The 16,632-nt window shown below is 45.5% G+C and overlaps 1 long non-coding RNA gene across 1 annotated transcript in view; it reads left to right on the top strand.

Annotated features, from left to right (window-relative positions):
* The window catches only part of LOC308063404, a 314,414-nt gene that overhangs the window by 162,294 nt on the left and 135,488 nt on the right, over positions 1-16,632 (top strand). Inside the window, exon 6 of the long non-coding RNA XR_013927953.1 lies at positions 9,562-9,772. This is a non-coding gene — a long non-coding RNA (uncharacterized lncRNA). The remainder of the gene's footprint in view (positions 1-9,561; positions 9,773-16,632) is intronic.

Here is a 16,632-nt window from a genome sequence, read left to right as displayed (position 1 = left end):
AAAACCCCGCAGCATCACAGTGCAGGGGCTGCCCTGCTTTTTTCTCAGGTATAAGCTTTTTTCCTAGTTGGTGTTTTGTGGTGTGTGGTGTGTTTTGTTTTGTGGGTTTTTTTTTTTCTTTTCTTTTTTTAATTTCCCTACCTTCTTTCCTCTAACTCCAAATGCTTGTAAAATATATTAAATATATTTCCTGGAATGGCACGTTTCTGAGCATGATTCCTTCATTTCTTGTGTACAGGATTTTCTTCCAGGCTTTGTGAAGTCCTCTTTGTTAGAACAAAATGCAGAAGAGCCAGATGGTTTGGCTGGAGTCCAGTTACCTAAGAAACGTAGCACCAGGACCCTATCAGAAGCTATTTCCTCTAAAGATCATGCTCAGCCTGCTTTGTTCTAATAACCGGCTTAGAGTCAACATTGAGCTGTCAATACCTATTTTTTTCTCCCATAATTAATCTACAAGGTTCAGCCTGGAATAAATATAAATGACTTCATGGTTTGTTCCCCCCACCCCCTTCATTCCTCAACATTTCTCCACATGACTCCTCCCTCAAAGGTGTGTTGAATCATGCTTTTTGTCCCAAGTAATACTGTAGTAGAAACTTTTCTGGTCTCTCGCTCTCCCTGGCCCAAAGCATCTGGGTTGTCTGTACACATGGGAGAGCTGGAGGAGCTTTAACACCTGCCTGGTCTCTAGTGGCTTGGGAGCTCCTGTAGCTTCTACAGTTTTTCTGCCCATTGGGAATCGATAGATGGGGGATGAGGTGTGTGCTGCGTAGGTGTTGGCCTGTGTATCTGCTGTGTGCTGAAGAGCAGAAATTTCTTATCTACATGATGTTTGCAACATGAAGCTGGGCAGCATGCTGTACGTTTATTTCCCAGGAAAAACTAAAACTCATACAGCTGCTGGGTCACTGCTGTGGAGGGATGTGGGTATATTCAGTCATTCAGTGCACGTGAAATGGGTTGGGAGGACCTCTCAGAGGCCATCCTGCTCTGAAAGGTGGCACTGGCCACTTTACTGCAAGAAGCAGGTTCATCTGCTGAAAAGAGCTTTCATTTGTTTCTTTTTTTCCCTAGCATGTTTGAGATAATGTTACGTTTTCAATCTTGATTCAGACTTGAAACAAAATTGAGGTTTTCTTCAGCAGAAAATCTAAGGGAACATTTGAGTTCATGCAGTGGAGACATTCTTGCTTCGGATCAAATGCTTGTCATGTTCTTTGTCTTTCAGATTGAAGTAATCCATATTTTGAACCAGATTTTTTTATTTGGTTGTTTAGACCATGTTCACTTAAAATCAAATATAAAGTGGGGAAAAGAATAAAGTAATGTTGTGACATCCAGCCCCATCTCAGAGGGGAATGGCAGAGGGACAAAGAAACACACAGGATCATGATCCCATGTGACAGGCAAAAATTCATGCCACAGCCAGTACCTGTCTGGGTCCTTCTGACATGGAGGATATGATTTAGCAACTGCTTAGTATCATGCTCCAGGCTGAGTGCTCGGGTGTATTGACTTTTTTGGTAGTGAGATAAGAGCTGATTTTTCTTTCTGAACAAGGCTCTGATTGTCAGTTGTATAGCTGGGTAGAAATCTGGCCCTGTTGACTTCTACAGTGTGACCTGGTCATTGGCAGAGCCTTAGGTCTAAGGCATCTTTCTCCCTTCGGAGTTTGTATGTCACCAATTTTTTTTTTGTATGTCTATGATTAGTCTTGCACAATCGCTTCACTAAAGTAGTGTATCAAAATAATTGAGTGAAATTGGACGCTTCCTTTGCAGATGTAAAATTTATTGTCCGCTCGTGCCTTTGTGCTGAAGTTAGGATCTTGGGTTTTAAAAACCCTCCTTCTCCTGGCTATGTGGGAGTTTCCCCTAAAGATGTGGAATGTTTACTGCATACCAACAGCAAGACATTATGCAGACACGAGGCTCACAACACCTACAATTTCTAAACCGCATGTGGTCTGTGTGGATTTCCTTGTGCTGAATTCACATGGAAACACAAACACATGTGGCATTTTTGTTGCTTTTCTAGGAAATCACTGAGCACAGCCCTGCAAAATAATACTTCCTACTGTTAGATCCACGGCGTGTGGGGGAAGGTACTGCTTTTGTGTCCTGTGCTGTTGGAGCTGCATGCCAAGGCTCATGAGTCATTCACCCCGAGTGTCTGGCTTTCCAGGAAGGCAAATCTCAATTTTAGAACCTATCAGGGACTGAAGAGCGCTGTGGGGAAATAATAAAGGAAAGGTCATCGAATGTTATCAGAACTGGAGTTTTCCAATGGGGATCATGCCAGGAAGTGCATGATTAGAAATAGGAGAAACTGTGTTGTGTCAAGACAGCTGGAGTAAAGCCAGCAGGATATGAAGTGGCTTCAGCCTGCTGTAAAGAAGGGTGAAGTGAGCTGGCAAGGTGTAAGAAGAGCAGAGGTTGGAGAAAAAATGCAAGAAATTAATAGCTGTCTTCTTGCTATGTGTGCTCGATAGCACTGTACAGCTATCAGCTGTTCAGTCATCGCTTGGGTGATGTGAAGGAAAGGGGCATCTCTCTTGACTCAGTTGCTGCCAGGTGAATATCAGCCTGTGTTGATGTTTCTCAGAGCTTTCTGACCTGCCGTCAGGATCTCTCAGGTTGGCACCCAGTGAGGTGGTGCTGCATGGTCCTTGAAGAAGTATGCAAGTGAAGGACAGGAGTGGCAAGACAGATCGTTGCTGCAGGAAGGCGTTCCCTCTGCACGGGTACCATCAGCCTTCTGCCTTTCTGATGAGGGAGATGTCTTCTCTTTCCCACTTAGGATCAATATGGCTGAAAAAAAATATCAGTTCTCAGGGAATGCAAAAGTCCCTTGATTTCCTTGGCGCATATAGCAAGAACAAGGACACTTCACCTCAGTGCCCTACTCAAATTGTGATATAGCCTCGGTTGTTTTGTTTGATTACTTGCATAATTCTTTCTTTGGATATATTGAGCAAAATACATGTGCACTACCAGCAGCTGCAGGACTCCGCCCCAGGAATGGCTCCATTTCAGTGGTGAAATCACACTGGAATGTGCTTCTCATCTGAACGTTAACCCCACTTAACCTGGAGGGGGGATGGACAGACAAAAACAAAAACACCACCACCAAAACCACTCCAAGTTTGTCCGGTTTGAGAACAATTTACTAGCCTGTAACAGAGGGACTTAAGTGTTCTGTTTATGTCCCTGCTGACCCACCTCAACTGTTTAGCAGAGAGCTAGAAGGCTTAGCCGTATTACATTCATGTTGGTTTGGGAGACAAGACGTGAGTGGGAGAGAGACACGCAATTTATTTCCCTTTTCAAAAAATCCACTTCTGCAAAGCTATGTATACTTTGTGTGATTGACCTCTTGGTCATGTGAGCAGTCTAGTGTCTTTCATGGCCTTCGCTATGGCCTTTGCAACTTCAGCAGAGTTCTTCTAGTTGGGTCTCCTTTCCCTTGGCGCGCCTTCAGCCTCCTTTGCTTAATGTTCACTTTTAGCCCTGGTATCGTGCCTCATATAACTGGCCTCTATCACTGCATGCACAGAGCGCTTTCTTCATAAGAAACCTAGAAAGCCTGGCTCATCCTCAGATGTCTTCCTACTTAAAACCAGGAGTAATGCTCTGCAGAGTTGGTACCTAGAGCACAGCTGCAAGCGTCGCCCTTAATGATTTCAATATGTTAATGACTTGTACTGCAAGATGTTGTTAATATTTTCTTATTTTGACAGTGGCTATGAACAAGCAGTTGGCGCATGGTTTGTGATACCCCTAAAAAGCTCCTGGCAAGGAACTGCATCCCTCTCAGTTCCTCTGGGGAAAGAATGCAATGTGACCAGATGCATCTCCGGGCTTGGTCACTCTTGTGTGTGGTAACGCAGGCTATTTGGGCATGAGTATTTCACTGGTAGAAGTGATACGAGTTACCAGGTGGGGTTGCTTTATGTTTATATTGCCAGGGAAGAACAGGAGAGATCATTCCCAAGAGACTCACCATGCCAAGAGGCCTACCGATTGTTTCAGTTCAGATTGTCACCTCTCCTGTGGTTACCTTTTACACTTTGGTCCCATTGCTGCTAAAAGCGCTGATAACTGTGAATTACTGAATCGGCACATTACTGGTTTTAAAATGTAAATTAAGGGTCTTTGAGTAAGTGGATCAGTTTCTCTACCTGCTTTGACTTGAGCTGCATTTTCCATCGCTTGCAGTGGTGACAAAGTATTGACACTGCTGATGGCTCTGCAATGTATCAGGACGAGTCCTTTTCAGTGAATGACTTCAGAAATCCTTGTTGCTTGTTTTGCTCATTGCATTTGGATTTTTTTCTGGCACTGTTATTCTGCAAACACTAGCTTTTAGGCATGTTGATGAAACTTTCATTCAGCATTTACATCTGATTTGAGAAAGGGCTTGAGACAAAGCTGAGGGACACCAAGTTGCTTGGTATGGCCACAAACAGTTGCTAGTATCCAAAAAGACACAAGGGTTGTTGGTGACATGCTAAGTTTTCACTGTAATCAGAAGAAAAACAGGAAGACCCTAATAAGGATATGAAAGAAGCAAAAAACCACACCTGAAATGGAGGCTTGAACTGGTGGCATAAATTTTTCCAGTGAGCTGTTAACTTCTTTGTTAACAAACTGGACTTGAGTCCTAAACAGGGCATGTAGTCTAACCTGTGGGAATCAGACACTTCACCGTTGGAAAGCCAACATCTTGTTAAAATGTACCATCTGATTAGGTGACAACTACAGGGAAATCCATTTAATTAGTTGGAAGGAGTCAGGATGTTTGATCTTCCAAGAAACAGAGACTTCCAGGGGCTGGTAAATATGAACTCAGGAGGGGGATTTTGTGAGGTGTTCACAATGCATCTGTTCACTCAAACTTGTAAAAAGTCATTACAGCATTCAGTTCTCTCACAAGTCTCTGAATGTAATGAGTTATTTCAGTTATCCAGCAAGTGCTTCAGGTTCACATCTCATGCGCAGTCAGCCTGTTTTCCCTATCCAGCTCCTTCAGTGGCCAGAGAACTCAGAAAGATGAACCAAAATCTGTCCAGAACTACCACAGCTCAGTGGGGAACCTGCACATCAGCTGTTGTTCACAGTAAGCTGGTAACACCAGGGTGGTCACAGGCTGTGTGTGGTATGATTTCAGGGAAGGAGGGTTCACTCTTCCTCTAATGATGCTGGTGGTTTTGGAGATCCATTTTCACAGCTGCAGCTGCTTTTTGGTTCCTGTGGAGATGGACAATTTGGCATTTTTTCCAAATTCCCCTCCTTTCTGCACCCAGCTCTCCTCTATGTGTGTTGCCAGAGCAGCCAGCACCAGTTTAACGTTGCTGGTTGTGTTCTGCGTGGTGTGAAAAGAGGGACTTCAGTCCACAGGAGGAGACTTCTAGCCTAAAGGTCATATGTGATTTCCACATACGCATCAATGTACAGATACGGCACAAAACCTGGTTTCGAGAAGCCTGGGGCAAGGGTCAAACGTAGAAATATTTTATCACTTGTAAGCTACGGTCTTTAAGCCACCTCTCCTGCCCTCCCACAGAGTGCTTTAATAAGCACAATGTAGAAATATCTCTTCTTCTTTAACTCACATTATTAGAACTTTGATTCAGATTCAATGTTTTATTTATGAATTCAACCTTTGACATTTGAAGAGGGTAAATTCTCCCGCTGCCTATTTCATGGCACAGGATAATAGATTTTAGTGTCACAACAACAACAAAAAAAACAACTCAAAACCCAAACCAAACAACAAAACCCACCGGTATAGTGTATCCCTGACACTGTTATATGCAGAAGCTGTTGGATGAATGCGCAGAGGTTGGTGTGACTGGGGGTAGAGAGTGCCCTCCCAGTTCTCTGCCTGTCACAGAGCGATTTGAAATGTTCCCGCTTTCCTCTCCCATATAAAGTTAAGTATTTCCATGTTAAATATTCCCCCTTTGACTGGGAAGTAGCTCTGTGAGGATTTCTAGGAGGAAAGAGGGGCCAGCTAATAACAGCATTAAACCTGACCTTCTGCGTGTGCCTGAGTCTGTTTTCCCCAAAGTGGTGCATAAATTAACATTCTGGCAATAATACTGAGCCTGTTTAATTTTCTGTTTGACTAGAAACGCTGAGAAAATGTCATGATATTTGATTTTATCTTTGTCTATTTTTTGCTCCCGCTGAATGAAGCTTATTGGACTCTCAAGGCCCAAGTGCACACAGCGTGTCTGGGAGCACATAAAGGGGTACTGTCCCTCAGGCATGTGCTCCTCAGCCACGCAGGAAGTATTGGGTTTTATGTTTGAAGCCTGGCTGAGGTTCCCTAATGGCTGTTAATCCACTGGTTTCTTTGACTACATCCTGTGCCAGCCCCGATCCCACCTCAGAAATCTTGAGGTTTCTGCTTGCTTCAGTTAAGTATTCAAAAATGTGTAGGAGCAGGAGGCTCCATACCAGACCGAGTACGCGAGAGTGGGATGGATTGAAGGAGCGGCTACAAAAGCTAGATTTTCCTCGCTGAAGTGCTGAAAAGTTTGAAGGTACTTTCAAGCACATGAAGGGGCAAGGCACTTGGAAGGTAGAGGAGCTCTAGCCTGAGCGGGCTTTAGTGTAAGAGGCAGCAGAAGAAGTTAAGAAAAGCTTAGGGGTGGGCTGAGCAGATCTGCTGCTGGTGGTTGTTGTAGCTTCGCTGAAAGCTGTGGGAAATGAAGCCAGATGGAGACATGGCCTTGGGCATTGCTGATAGAAGGAATGGTTTCCCAGGAGAAAGGGTGAAAAACCTTAACCTGAAGAGATGGCCTGACACATCACTATGGTAATAAGTCCTAAAAATAAAAAGTTTGGGAAGGAAATGAACCCTTTACTCACAATCATCCTTCCCCCCCAAGTCCAGTGCTGCTCCAACAGCTGTGATCCCATGGAAAACCTGTCCCAACAAGGCATTTTTCCTTAGCTCTCTTTACAGTCTTGCAGCTATTCTCTCTGTGCTCATCTCATATATTCCCTTTCCCTGTGGCTTCAGGTAGTGTTAATTTCTCTGTATTTATTTTCTCAAAGTGCTGGAATAAGAAAAGGAACAGGTGTTGGCAGTATTTTTTTCCCCCTGGAGGTCCTGGGGGGGTGCCTGTGTGTGCCACAGGGCTGGCAAGCACAGGGGCTGATGTGCAGAAGGACACGCAGACCACGTGACTGCAGGCCCGTGTTTGATGAAGGACGTGATACTTCAGTGATGGAGCAGCGGCACTGAAGGCAGCGTGATTTACCACTGCCCATGCAAGGAGCACGTGTTCAGAGGGCACACTGAGCACAAGAAGTTGTATATTATTTCTTTTCCCCACCTACTGCTCCTTGCCAAGGGATCCCAAGCGCAACAGCCAAGCCCTGCTTGCTCATCTCCCCCAAAGGGAAATTGTGTCATTTCTAAAGAAAAGGGCCTTGCAAAGAGAAACAAGATGGGGCGGGAAGCGGGAGAAGAATATGGGGGCAGTGGGGAAAGGCGATCTGGGAACGAGTAAGGAGGCTGGCAGAGCAAGGGGAAGTTGAGCGAGGGGAATTTTCTAACAAAAAGCCTCCAGCTGGGTGCTTCTGGAGGAACATGTTGGTGTTGTCAGGGCACCCCTGCGTCATGATACCAGGTGAGAGTAGCAGCTGTGTAGATGTGGGGCTGGTTTGTGATTCCTAGGGGCAAATGTTGCAAAACTGTTCAGGACCTGTAGAGGAACCTGAAAAAGTATAGGACAACCTGTGGGGATATAGACTGGGCAGGCATAAATGTACGTGTCTGACACTTTAAGCACACCTTCAGAGGGGACAGTCAAGCAGGGCAGAGGATCAGCTTACCTGAAAGCATTTCAGAAAGGCATTCACAACCTATCTGGTCTCACTTCAGGAGGAACCCTGTGTCCTGTGTGGGTGCTTTGGCACAGACTGGGCTGGAGAGCTTGCCCCAGTGGGTGCTGTGGGGACACCCAGCCCTCTGGAACACACGTGTCCTGCATCGTGTTATTGCCGGCTGGGAGAGGGTTTGAAATCAACACAAGGTTCAGCTTATTAGAGACCAAACGCAGAGGTGATCATGCCAGCACATACTTTTCACTCCTGTAAATTTTAGGATACTTGCAGAACACTTACTCTTCTTAGCTGCAGTTGTTGGACTCAAATTTGAAATGTATGCAGGGAAGACTTTGGCCCATGTTAAATGCGATAAACACAAGATCCTTCGTTATAGTAAATCGATCAATCAAGTCTGCTGTGGTAGAGATCCCAGTGAGTCACTGGTGTCTCTTGGCCCCCGAGCAGGAGCTCTCAGTGATCCTGGGCCTCTCAGCCAACAGATGCAATATGGCCACCTCAGTTTCTCAATGTGATTTTCATGGGTTCTGCACATCTTGGGGCTTAATCCCAACATGGAAGCAGAATGGGACTGCTCAGAGATTATTAATGTTTCAGTAAGACCTGCCAAAGAGGGAAAACAGTTGTGAGCTTGCTGGGTGAATGGCAGAAGCTGTTCTCAGCTCCCGTATCTTGGTGCTGTGCTGCTGTGTCTGCTGGCTGGCCAGTGCCTGTGAGCACCTCCATCCTTGCTGGAAAAGCCTTACCAGCATGGTTGTCTTTAGTCAGTTTGCAGCCACCGTCAAACTGTAGTGGCCAAGACCTCTGTGTCTCTGAAGAGAAGCTGGCTGAAGGGCACGTGGGTGAGAGGAACGCTTGCCAAACACAGGCCCTGACACCTGTCCCAAAGATTCGTTCCCCATCCCTTGGAGAGGTACTGCGAGATGTTATGATCCCACCCAAAATTTCCATTCAAGCTGCTGTAACAAAGCAAAGGTTTTGTCGAAGCCAGGGGCCCCTCGTGCCGTGTGGCAGCACCAGCTCGCTGCCTGGCGGCGGGTGGCGATGCGTTTGTGGCGCTGTGGCAATGGCGGGCGGTGCGGCGAGGCCCTCTAGGCCATGCCAAGGCAGCGCCTCTCTGTATGTCAGAAACAGTAACTCGCCTGGCCATATTTTGGAGGTTTTTTAAAACTGTAGGACTGATTAGATGCGGTTTTTGGATCAGGATTCTGAGGTTAAAAGCTGGTAATAATGTGTACAAAATATATTATTTTGGTGGAACATGAAACTTGCTGAGGGCTTAAAAGCAAAGTCTGTGACTGCTGCCCCGGGGAGCAGGAACATGGACATGTGTAAATTGGGATGTGAGATTAGCGGCCTCTCCAAAAAGGTCTTTGAGTAGCTGGGCTTCCCTTTGGCATTTTATTAACGCATCTGAGCCTGAACTCTTCACCATGCTGCTTCCTTGCTGCCAAGGAAACACAGGCATGTTTGGTGGCGGGGGGTCCCCTTTTGTGTCTCTGTCTACACAGGTATATGCTACTTAGCAGCCATCCTTACTGCTCCATCAGCATTTGTGGGGTTAAGACTCTGGCTGGCAGTGGCCATCCAGGCTGGGCAGAGCACATGGGGAAAGATAGCCCTGCTCCAAGGGGCTTGAGCTCTTACCAGGCGAGATGACCAGCGAGACATGATTTTTTTCCTTTTCTCTTCACAGAAATAAGGAGGATGGCTGGCTGAGAGCATGCAGGAGCAGCAGCGCTAGCAGCAGAAGAGGAAACCCACATCTCCCAAGCACCAGACCAGTAGCTCCTCCAGGGACTGCTGGTTTTGCTCTGGTTGCTGCGTGATGCTCAACTCTTCTGTCCTGAAGCGGAGCCTGTACTGGTGCCAGTGTAGCTAATGGAGAAAACCTCAGTGTTTTGGAGGTGAGCTGCTCAAGCATTCTTTTCTTCTCAATATTTCTTTCTAGGTAACTCTGGATATTCGTGACTCCTGGTCTGTGAGATTGAATTTCAGCTTTGAAAGATTGTTTGAAATCACCTATTTTTTCCTACAAATAACTGTGAAACTATTTTTACAATTAGGCACTGGGTGGTTCTGAGTGGTTATTAAGAATTACCTGCTACTACAAATAACACCTAGAAAATGAGTGAAATTCTGGCATTTTCCATACCTCTGCGTGTATTGTTGGTGGCATAATCAACCTGTTAGTTAAACCTTGTCAACCTCAGAAAAAGAATGTGAATTCAGTTCAGTAATTTTATTTTTAGATGGGTTTCTGTTTTGTCTGGATCAAGCCTTGACGAAATTTGCACCGCTGCTGTCCCTGGTGCAGCAGAATTGGTAGCAGGTAGCCTGTGTGTGCAGACAGGTCTCCCTGTTGGGTGTAAATGAAGGGAAGATTTCAACCCGCTTCTGCACCTGAGGGTACCGTTTTCACCCGGATGGTGCTAGCCACCCTGGCACTGCTTCTCTCCTGCATTCTCCACTTTGTGTGGGTTTGGTAAAAGACTTTTCTCCACTGCTGGCTCAGAGTACTTTCGCTCATGGTGATTTTCGTATTGTTTGAGTGGTTATTCACCCACCATGTAAATATCTGCAAGTCTGAGTCAGGTTTGAAGCCTCTAGGAGGGGGCAGAGGGGTAAGACATACACCAGACCACAACCAACCCTGATCTAGATGTGTTGTTGGTGGTAACAGTGTTTAATATGACGTGGTATTGGGTAATTGTAAACAGCTTTTGTTTCATAGGGATGTCTCTGTCCCATATTAACACCCCCACCCTTGCCACAGACAATCAATGCCTTATGCTGAAAAACAGATGGGGACTCAGAATTTCTTTTTGACCGTGATGTGAAAACCCACAAGCATGAAGCAAAGATTTCCCCTCCACCATACACTACTAGCAGGTCCTAGGGTGCAGAGTTTCTGGAGGGTCATCTCTGCTCAGAGTGTTGAGAAGCAGATGGCTCAGCTTCATGGGCTGCACACACTGGGAGTGATGGTGGCTCAGTCATTTGTGACACTCAGTCCCTTGAGGTTGTTTTGCAAGAGTGTTATTAAGAAGATATTTCTGGAAGTTGTGTGTGAAACTGCTGAAAGATCATAGGAGTTGGACAAACCAAGGGATCTGAAACAGCAAAACCCTAGGGCTCTGGTTTAACATCAAGCCTGAGATGTGCCGCTACTAGCCCTTGCTGCAAGGTGTATTTGGGACATGCACTGTAGACAACGGTTGTACATAGTGAATCATGAGGGCCTGGCAAGATATGTAGGAGTGAGAAATCCATCCTGCATTTGGCAATGCAGTGTTACAGGCTCTGTGTGCTGGGGGGAATTCAGTAATAGTGAAAACACAGATAACAATGGTAGGAAGGAGCCTCTGTAGATCCATGTAAGTGCCGATGGTAGGGACCTCTTGCTGCTCAGGACTGATGCCGTTGAGAAGACAGTGGAGTCGGGGAACAAGGCCAGAAGCCCTGTGCCAAGGGGAAAGAGCAGGTCTCTGAATTTGGGTACTGTATTTTTTGCCGGATAGCAATGAGCCTGGCCTTGAAGAGCCCACAGCAGCTAGCTGGAGGGAGCAGCAGGGAGGGAAGGTCTTGCATGGCCGTCATCTCTGGGGCTCTTTTGTGGCCTTGGTGTGCTTTGGTGATCACCACACCAAGGACTCAGCCTTGTGACTAGGAACTGAGGGTGTCTCACCAGCCCCTTCCCCAGAATGAGCTACCTGTCTGGCTCACAAATGCTCTACATCACCTGCTAATGAAGCAGATGGCAGGGGAGGTGTAGGCAGAGATGCTAGTAGGAGTTCTTACTCAGGGCCACATCAACCAGCGCTATCAGGATAATGTAACTGTGATGACCTGACATAGTGTTTGGGTAGCACCTAGCAGTGTGGAGACGTGATCCACATGCAGGCCTCCTACAGCAATGCACATAAATAACAGTGATTTAATGGGGAGCTATCGTGCTGAGTGGTCCAAGGGCCCCTTATTGCTGCAGATGAATGGAGTCTTCCAGATGACAATTCATAAATTCTGAGTTATTTACTGCATGCAACCTGTCCTAAGCAGTAAATCTTATTTTCATTTACCTGAAGTTAACTTCTTTTTACAAACAATAGCATTGCCCAGGAGCCTTTTGGAAGATGTATCAGTTTGTGAACTCGTGGCTAATGGACGGTTTGGATGGGTTCCAAGTCATCGGGAAATCGGTTGTGCCCATTCTGGCCGAGCTTGAAAAACTGTCAGTGTTTAGTAACACTATCCAGGGGCAAGTAGAAAGATGAAGAAACTGACAAGCAGGAAGGGAAGAAAATACCCTCTCCCATTGTGCATTACTTAGCTCTGGTCTGGGCTATTTGATCCATCCAGAGTGGTGCTGTGCTGGAAGTTGGAGGCATTATTGCCTAGTGCAGGACACCCTCCAACAGGGTGTAGTGAGCTGGGAAAACAAATGGGGCAAAATTAAATTTAATGCTTTAATGCCACAAGTTGGGAAGGGAAACTTCATGCCTAAGGACACAGAAGCATATTTTGCGCGTATATGTTGTATCTGAAGAAGAGCATCTTCCTTGACTACCAGATTGCTTTGGTCCTGTTAAAGTCAAGGGCAGTATTCCTGTGGACCGCAGTAGGAAAGGACAGTAACTTCTCTATACAAATAATTTTACCTGGAAGCTGGGTATTTCAGATTTAAAAGTTTAAAGGCCTGGTTCTTAGATCTTTTGTGCCAATAAATTGCTGTGAAACAAAAACAAGGCTTCTGTCTGTACTTGTGGTGCCTACAGATTGCAGACAAGTACTTTCTTTAAACTCTGTTCTCTGAAATAATACTCTTTGCAAGATCTGTTTCATTCTGTATGGGAAATGAAATTTGTTGTGAGCACAGCCGCTTTGCTTTAGGGAGCTAAATGGATTGAGTGTAGCTAATGGAGTCTTCTGACAACATCAAAAAGAGGTAAAGGAAGAAAGGCAAACCACTTGCATTTTGAACCCCTGTGGATAAAGCAGGACGTGATGAACCCATTTCATTCTCAATATGAATGCAGACTTAAAGCGTATTGCTTGATGCGTGTTTTTCTTTTTTTCTAAAAGCCAGTAGTGTGGGTTTTCTTTCTGCACTTGGGAAATGTGTGTCACAGATGAGCGATCCCACCAGATAATGTTGTCACTAGCACTTAGGTCAAACTAGACTCTCGCAGGTCATCTTGGCAGCAGTCCGTAGGGCTTTGCATGGTGGCTAATGAAGTGCTAAGTGCCCCTTTCACAGACAGGCTGACAAAATGTAGTAAAAGGTACATTTGTACAGAAGGACGTCTTCTGCACCCCACAATCCCTCTGAGAGTTTGGGTAAGATTTGCTCAGTAGTTCTTACTGGGAAAAAATGGGTGCATGATGGCTTGAAGGTGGACATACTTGCCTCTTGGAATTTCAGTGGCCTCATTCAGAATATGAGTCATAGGTCTTTTTCCTTTTATTGCTGGGAAGGGTCTAAGTTTGAACCTGGTTTTGCTTTATATTTGCAGGGATTTGTGGGTTGCATACTCTAGGAGAGCACTTCCTTCCAGACGTCCAGTGATCTCATCTTTCTGAATCCCTGTTCTCTTCCTCATTCTTTGTGTACCATGTCTATACAGATTTCAAGTGCTTCATACCCTCAGTGGTTTGCTGCTCAGGTTTTTATAGTCTTATATACCATAATCTTTTCAGTAGTTGCACTGAAACTTCTCTGTTTAAAGTGTAACCAAGTGTGGATTCAACCCAGAAACACATGAATAGACCCTGTATCTAGAAAGAGGCAATTTTTGATACGTCACAAGCAGCAAAGTAGACTTGCATCAGTGGAGTTCCTTGTAATACAACTGCTAATGGGCCCGGTATATATTTAAGTAGATCAGAGACCAAATTAGGTAGATGTTAAGGATGTTAACAGAGATACCAAGGGTATGGTGAGCATGAAGAATGAATGATCTTGTCCAACTCTACCTAGAAACCCTGCTAGTTTGGGCTATTGTGTTGTGTGTCATGTCCCATGTAGCAGAATTTCTTGTCTAGCTTTGAAGGTGTAGCTGAAAGGGAAAACCTGAGCAAGTGTCTCTGAACTTACATAGCCTGTCCTCTGTTCTGGGAAAAATAAATGAGCTCCTCTAAGGAAGCTCTGAATGGGTAAGGTTGTGCACTCTGCTGGGTCCTCCACACCTCCTCCAAGGTGTAAAGGCACATCCTGGAGGTCTGCTCTGCCAGAGGAGAAAATTGTCACTGGGGCAGCCTCGCCCAAGTGATTTCCATCTGTCAGACAGTACAAATACATTTCCCCTCAGCTGACAATTTCTGAGAATTCATTAGTGCAGTCATTAGAGGGGATTTCTCCTCTTCGTGTGTGGTTTCGTAGCCATTGTTTCAAACGAGCTCAGCCCTGAGTCATTTAGGATTTCATCAGAGTATTTGTGTCCCAATGGCCTGGCAGGCCTGTGGGTGTTGTTCCTGGGGACAGGGCAGTGTAGCTCTCTTCCCATGCTTATGCTGTTGTGTGTGCTAAAGTTGTGTCCTGAGGCCACGAACTCAGTTGAGACCCACCTCATTACCGGCAAGTGGTGAATTAGTGGGTTTTTTTCCACAATGATTTTAACAAGGAAGGATAATACAAAGCGGAATGTGGCATTTCCCCATTATAGATGGCAACAGTTAGGAGGATACCTCTCGTTAGAGGTGTGCTCAACTGTCTTAGTAGAAATAATTTGTATACTGATGGCATGGGTTGCACTGATAGAAAGTGTTCGTACTGCTTCAGCTTGGTCTCCTTCCAGTGCAACAAAAGGTGCAGTAGCAGAGACAGCTTGAATGCAGTACAGGTGGGTGAGGTTGTGCTGTATGAGGTGAACCTCTATTGGAGGTGTGCGCTTTTTCATCTGAAGAGAAGATCCACAATGCCTTTCCTAACCCACACAGGAAGGTGAGGGCAGCACCATTGTCTGAACCCCCTTCTTAACTTTCCCTGCTGGCTGATGAGTTTCACTAGGCTCAGTTTTCACACCAAAGTAAATTAAAGCTAAAGAAAACACAACAGCAGGGAGAAGTCCTGTCATCTCGCAGCACAGTTCCCCTGCAGTGAGATATTTTTGACAATTCTGTTTCTTTATTTCCTAATTAGAAATAATGATGTGTTTTTCGGGTCAAAAGACCTCCTTTGCTGTGAAATATTAGGCAGATTTTGACAGTGTAACTAAAAATAGGCATGTGCACACACGTGTGTATGCATGCACATGCACTAGCGGGAATAAACATGCAAAGTTCTTTGCTTAATTATGAACATACTTTCCTCGGGGAGGGGGCAGGGGGGAAGCGCCTTTGCCTCCAGTTAATTGTTTTTCAAATAAATAGAGAGAAGGAGTTTTCGGAAGAACAGATGGGCTGGAATGAGGAACAGAAATATTTTCAGTCAAAGAGGGGACGGATGATGTAATAAGCCACAGGAACAAAGTTCAGTTATTTTATGCTCTCATCCAGACCTCAGAGTGAAAATGCCTCTGTTGTTAATTTCATATTCATCTGCTTTTGAAGGCTGGCTCTGTCTTTAAATGCTATTATAATACACACGGAGCTAAACTGAGCAAATAGCAATTGAGCAATGATGGAAGAATATATTTGTCAGCACTGGAAGCGTTTGGGCACTGTTTGCACTGTGGATGGTAGGCCAGATATGCATTTGATTATGCTGGAGGGAAAAGGATGTACCTTGAATAACCTTAATGGAGGTCCTCAAAATTTTCATGACTGAAATGAAGTTGGCTTTTGAGGTCTGGCATTTGGGGCTCGATAGCTGCTCACAAATACTTCCAGAAGTATGGCTAGCTCTTATGCTGGTGACTAAGCTCTTGACTTACGTGCATAGCTCCTACTGGTGGGGGCTTGTAGATGTGCACGTCCCCACCTTGGGCTGTTAGGGGCCTCTTCATGCTTCTGTGGGCAAACCAGGGTGAAGCAGACATGATGCCTGCTCTGCAGGCTCAGCTACTTTGTTCATGTTGGTTGTTATCTTTGTACCCTTTGAGAGAACTGCTAATGAAATGCTTGTCATCCTGAGTTGCAGACTCTTCAGGTGAGTTTAAGGGTCAACAGACATGGGTTGCATCCCACCATGCAGAAGAGGGCCTTGTGCATGGCCGAGACAGAAGAAAGAGGAGGATAGAGTGATGGGGACCCTGAACAGGAACTCGGTGCACTTTGATTCCTCCAGTGATGAAGAATGACCATGAGAGTTAAATGATGGTAGTTGGAGCTGTTGGCGATGAGCCTTTTGTGCTCAAGCTGGTCAGGCAGCAGCTCCTGAGGGAACCTGACAGCCTCCGCTTCTTTTATCTCAGAGCTATTGAGCTGGTGTGTAGCTCTTTGAAGCGTTAGTGTCCCAGAGCTTGCTCGGAGGAGCACTGTAGCAGTATTACAATGGAGAGAGGCTGTGTGAAATGCAGTAACTCTTGCGGGGGGTCTAAGCATTGAGATTTTGCCAGTCACTGATGGGGGCAGAGAAAAGCAAGGCAAGTGTGTGTGATAATCACCTGGTGTCTCTGACAAGCTGGTGGAGAAAATGAGGATAACAAATAGTGCAAAGGATGATAGAGAAGGCTGTGAAATGCGGGGTTCAGGGGTGGTCGCATACCTGCAGAAGCATTCTCTCTGCCTCTAAAAGCTACTTTTCAGGACTCAATTAACTTACATTTCAGTTGGAATAAAATTCATGCTGTTTGTTTCAGTATTGATCAAACTGGTCCCAGTTGCTTGT

The sequence above is a fragment of the Falco punctatus genome (genome assembly GCF_963210335.1).
Source record: "Falco punctatus genome assembly, chromosome: 4".
Taxonomy (NCBI): domain Eukaryota; kingdom Metazoa; phylum Chordata; class Aves; order Falconiformes; family Falconidae; genus Falco; species Falco punctatus.
This window is presented reverse-complemented; position numbering and strand designations above follow the sequence as displayed.